Source organism: Nerophis ophidion, linkage group LG19 (genome assembly GCF_033978795.1).
Source record: "Nerophis ophidion isolate RoL-2023_Sa linkage group LG19, RoL_Noph_v1.0, whole genome shotgun sequence".
NCBI lineage: Eukaryota > Metazoa > Chordata > Actinopteri > Syngnathiformes > Syngnathidae > Nerophis > Nerophis ophidion.
Genome location: NC_084629.1, coordinates 35,529,563 through 35,535,419, shown reverse-complemented (window position 1 = coordinate 35,535,419; position 5,857 = coordinate 35,529,563).

Below are 5,857 nucleotides of genomic sequence, written 5' to 3'. Positions count from 1 at the left end.
AACTGCATTGGTGTCACATTTGGGGCTACATTGAGGCCGCATTTGGACCACATTGGGGAGTGCATTAAAGCCACATTTGGTGCAAAATTGGGGCCACATTAGAGCCACATTGGGGCCTGCATCGGGCCGCATTTGGACCACGTTGGGGCCCACATTTGGGGCTACATTGGGGCCACATTTGATGCTACTTTGGGGCCGCATTTGGACCACAATGGAGAGTGCATTAAAGTCACACTTGGGGCTACATTGGGGCCGCATTTGGACCAAATTGGGGCCACATTTGGGGCTACATTGGAGCCGCATTTGGACCATAATGGAGAGTGTATTAAAGCCATATTTGGGGCTACATTTGGGCCGCATTTGGACCAAATTGGGGAGTGCATTAAAGCCACATTTGGGGAAAAATCGGGGCCACATTGGAGCCACATTGGGGCCTGCATCGAGCCACATTTGGACCACAATGGGGCCTGCATTGCGGCCAAATTTGGGGCCACATTTGGGGCTACATTGGGGAGTGCATTAAAGCCACATTTGGGGCAACATTGTGGCCAAATTGGGGCCTGCATCGAACCGCATTTGGACCGCATTTGGACCACTTTGTGGAGTGCATTAAAGCCACATTTGGGACAACATCGGGGCCACATTGGGGCCTGCATCGAGCGGCATTTTGACCACATTGGGGCCTGCATTGGGACCACATTTGGGGCTACATTGAGGCCGCATTTGGACCACATTGGGGAGTGCATGGAAGCCACATTTGGTGCAACATCGGGACAACATTGGGGCCAAATTGGGGCCTGCATCAAGCTACATTTGGACCACATTTGGGCCGCATTTGGGGCACTTTTGGGGCCGCATTTGGACCACATTGGGGATTGCATTAAATCCACATTTGGGGCAATATTGGGGCCACATTGGAGCCACATTGGGGCCTGCATCGGGCCACATTTGGACCACATTGGGAACTGCATTGGTATCACATTTGGGGCCACTTTGGGGAATGCGTCGGGGCCACTTTATGGCCATGTCGGGAAGTGTATTAAGGCCACATTTGGGACCACATTGGGGGATCATTTGGGGCCACATTAGGGACGCATTGAATCACCCTAGGGCCACATTGGGGCCTGCATTGGGGCCACATTTGGATGCTGCATTGGGGCCGCTTTTGGGGCCGCATTTGTACCACATTGGGAAGTGCATTAAAGCCACATTTGGGGCAACATTGGGGCCACATTGGAGCCACATTGGGGCCTGCATCGGGCCGCATTTGTACCACATTAGGAACTGCATTGGTGTCACATTTGGGACCACATTGGGGACTCCATCGGGGCCACATTATGGCCACATCACGGGGTGCATTAAGGTCCCCTTTTGGGCCACATTAGGGCCACATTACAGACCTATTGATTCACACTAGGGCCACATTGGAGCCCGCATTGGGGCCACATTTGGGGCTACATTGGGGCCGCTTTTTGGACCACATTTGGACCACATTGGGGAGTGCATTAAAGCCACATATGGGGAAACATTGGGCCCACATTGGAGCCACATTGGGGCCTGCATCGGGTCGCATTTGGGGCCACATTGGGGACTGAATCGGGGCCACATTATGGCCACATTGGGGAGTGCATTAAGGCCACGTTTTTTACCACACTGGGGGATCATTTGGGGTAAAATTGGGGTCACATTAGGGATGCATTGATTCAAACTAGAGCCACATTGGGGCCACATTTGGACCACACTGGGGAGTGCATTAAGGCCGCATTTGGGACCACATTGGGGGATTATTTGGGGCCACATTAGGGACACGTTGATTCACACTAGGGCCACATTGGGGCCTGCATTGGGGCCACATTTGGGGCTACACTGGGGCCGCTTTTGGGGCACATTGGGGGGTGCATCAAACCCACATTTAGGGTCACAGTGGGGCCACAATGGGTACTGCATTGGGGCCACACTAGGGCGGCATTTGGGCCACATTGGGGACTGCATTGGAGCCACACTTAGGTCGTATTTGGGGGCGCACATTTGGGACTGCATTGGAGCCACATGTGGGGAAACATTGGGCCCACATTGGAGCCACATTGGGGCCTGCATCGGGTCGCATTTGGGGCCACATTGGGGACTGCATCGGGGCCGCATTATGGCCACATTGGGGAGTGCATTAAGGCCACGTTTTTTACCACATTGGGGGATCATTTGGGGTAAAATTGGGGTCACATTAGGGACGCATTGATTCAAACTAGGGCCACATTGGGGCCACATTTGGACCACACTGGGGAGTGCATTAAGGCCGCATTTGGGACCACATTGGGGGCTTATTTGGGGCCACATTAGGGACACGTTGATTCACACTAGGGCCACATTGGGGCCTGCATTGGGGCCACATTTGGGGCTACACTGGGGCCGCTTTTGGGGCACATTGGGGGTGCATCAAACCCACATTTAGGGTCACAGTGGGGTCACAATGGGTACTGCATTGGGGCCACACTAGGGCGGCATTTGGGCCACATTGGGGACTGCATTGGAGCCACACCTAGGTCGTATTTGGGGGCGCACATTTGGGACTGCATTGGAGCCACATGTGGGGCCATACTAGGAACATTGGAGCCACACTGGGGCCTGCATTGGGCCGCATTTGGACCAAATTGGGCACTGCATTGGTGTCACATTTGGGGCCACACTAGGGCCACATTGGGGCCGCTATTGGGGCCACATTGGGGACTGCATTGGGGCCACATTTTAATCACATTGTGGAGTGCATTAAGGCCACATTTGGGGCAAGATTGGGGCCTCATTTGGGGCCACGTTAGGGACGCATTGATTCACACTAGAGTGACATTGGGGCCAGCATTGGGGCCACATTGGGGACTGCATTGGGGCCACGTTATAGCCACGTTGGAGAGTGTATTAAGGCCACATTTGTGACCACATTGGGGGATCATCTGGGGTCACATTGGGGTCACATTAGGGACGCATTGATTCACTCTAGGGCCACATTGGGGCCACATTCTGGGCTGCATTGGGGCTGCATTTGGACCACACTTGGGAGTGCATTAAAGCCACATTTGGGGCCTGCATCGGGCCACATTTGGACCACATTAAGAACTGCATTGGAGTCACATTTGGGGCCACTTTTGGGACTGCATCGGGCCACATTATGGCCACATCAGGGAGTGCATTAAGGTCATATTTGGGACCACATTAGGGACACATTGATTCACAATAGAGCCACATTGGGGCCACATTTGGGGCTACATTGTGGCCGCTTTTGGGGCACATTGGGAGGGGGTGCATCAAACCCACATTTGGGGTCACATTGGGGCCACAATGGGTTCTGCATTGGGGCCACACTAGGGTCCCATTCGGGGCCGCATTTGGGCCGCACATTGGGGACTGCATTGGAGCCACATGTGGGGCCATACTAGGAACATTGGAGCCACACTGGGGCCTGCATTGGGCCGCATTTGGACCAAATTGGGCACTGCATTGGTGTCACATTTGAGGCCACACTAGGGCCACATTGGGGCCGCAATTGGGGCCACATTTAGCCACATTGTGGAGTGCATTAAGGCCACATTTTGGGCAAGATAGGGGCCTCATTTGGGGCCTCATTTGGGGCCACATTAGGGACGCATTGATTCACACTAAAATGACATTCGGCCAGCATTGGGGCCACATTGGGGCCATACTAGGAACATTGGAGCCACACTGGGGCCTGCATTGGGCCGCATTTGGACCAAATTGGGCACTGCATTGGTGTCACATTTGGGGCCACACTAGGGCCACATTGGGGCCGCAATTGGGGCCACATTTGGGACTGTTTTGGGGCCACATTTTAGCCACATTGTGGAGTGCATTAAGGCCACATTTGGGGCAAGATTGGGGCCTCATTTGGGGCCACATTAGGGACGCATTGATTCACACTAGAGTGACATTGGGGCCTGCATTGGGGCCACATTATAGCCACGTTGGGGAGTGTATTAAGGCCACATTTTGGGGCCAGATTGGGCCAGATTGATTTGATGCCTGCAACATGTTTCAAAAAATCTGGCACAAGTGGCAAACGAGACTGAGAAAGTTAAAGAATGGTCATCAAACACTTATTTGGAACATCCCACAGGTGAATGGGCTGATTGGGAACAGGTGGGTGCCATGATTGGGTATAAAAGCAGCTTCCATGAAATGCTCAGTCATTCACAAACAAGGACGGGGCGAGTGTCACCACTTTGTCAACAAATGCGTGAGCAAATTGTCCAACAGTTTAAGGACAACGTTTCTCAACCAGCTATTGCAAGGAATTTAGGGATTTCTGCTGTGTCACACACACACTCCGCTGGGAACACCAGACACGCCTCCGCTTGGACCTAGGACTTCCCCTGGCTTCTTCCCCCCTCGGAATTGGACGCTGGACATCCAAAACGCACCTCAACAAACCTCACGGTATTTACAAGTTCAATAAACCTCTTGAACTTGACATTCCGTTGCTGGGCTGTCTCCTTCCCCAGTAGAAACATAACAATTTTACAATCTACGGTCCGTAATATCATCAAAAGGTTCAGAGAATCTGGAGAAATCACTGCATGTAAGTGATGATATTACGGACTTTGTATCCTTCAGGCAGTACTGCATCAAAAAGCGACGTCAGTGTTTAAAGGATATCACCACATGGGCTCAGGAACACTTCAGAAAACCACTGTCAGTAACTACAGTTGGTTGCTACATCTGTAAGTGCAAGTTAAAACTACTATGCAAAGGGAAAGCCATTTATCAACAACACCCAGAAACGCCGCCGGCTTCGCTGTGCCCGAGCTCATCTAAGATGGACTGATGCAACGTGGAAAAGTGTTCTGTGGTCTGACGAGTCCACATTTCAAATTGTTTTTGGAAACTGTGTCCTCCGGACCAAAGAGGAAAATATCCATTCTGATTGTTCTAGGCGCAAAATGTAAAAGCCAGTATCTGTGATGGTATGGGGGTGTATTAGTGCCCAAGGCGTGGGTAACTTACACATCTGTGTAGGCACCATTAATGCTGAAAGGTACATACAGGTTTTGGAGCAACATATGTTGCATTATCAAGGACGCCCCTGCTTATTTCATCAAGACGTTGCCAAGCCATGTGTTACAACAGCGTAGCTTCGTAGTTAAAGAGTGTAATCCAGACCTGTCTCCCATTGAAAATGTGTGGTGCAATATGAAGCCTAAAATACCACAAGGGAGACTGTTGAACAACTTAAGCTGTACATCAAGCAAGAATGGGAAATAATTCCCCCTAAAAAGCTTAAAAAATGTGTCTCCTCAGTTCCCAAACGTTTACTGAGTGTTGTTAAAAGTAAAAGCCATGTAACACAGTGGTAAAAAATACACCTGTGACAATTGTTCTGCAATGTGTTGCTGCCATTAAATTCTAAGTTAATGATTAGTTGCAAAAAAAAATGAAGTTTCTCAGTGGGAATGTTAAATATCTTGTCAGTTTATTCAATTAAAATTAAGTTGAAAAGGATTTTCAAATCATTGTATTTTGTTTTTATTAACAAATTACAGAAGGTGACAACTTAACTGGTTTTGGGTTTTGTGTTTGATGGTTTCCCTCATCAGCAGCATTATCTGAATATTGTTTCATGTTTCAAATGTGCAACTTTAGTTGTGCTGCATCTTTAAACACGTCATCTTGCATTGAAACATTATTTATTTATTTTTTCATGTTTTTTAAAAATGCCGAAATGTCTTGGTAAACTCCACAGTAGGTCTTCTTTTTTTACCGCCATAAATAATCAAATTTACTAAGAGTTAGTTTTGGAGACGATAATAAATAGATCGAGGATGCGGACACACAGAATGACGTCATACATCAA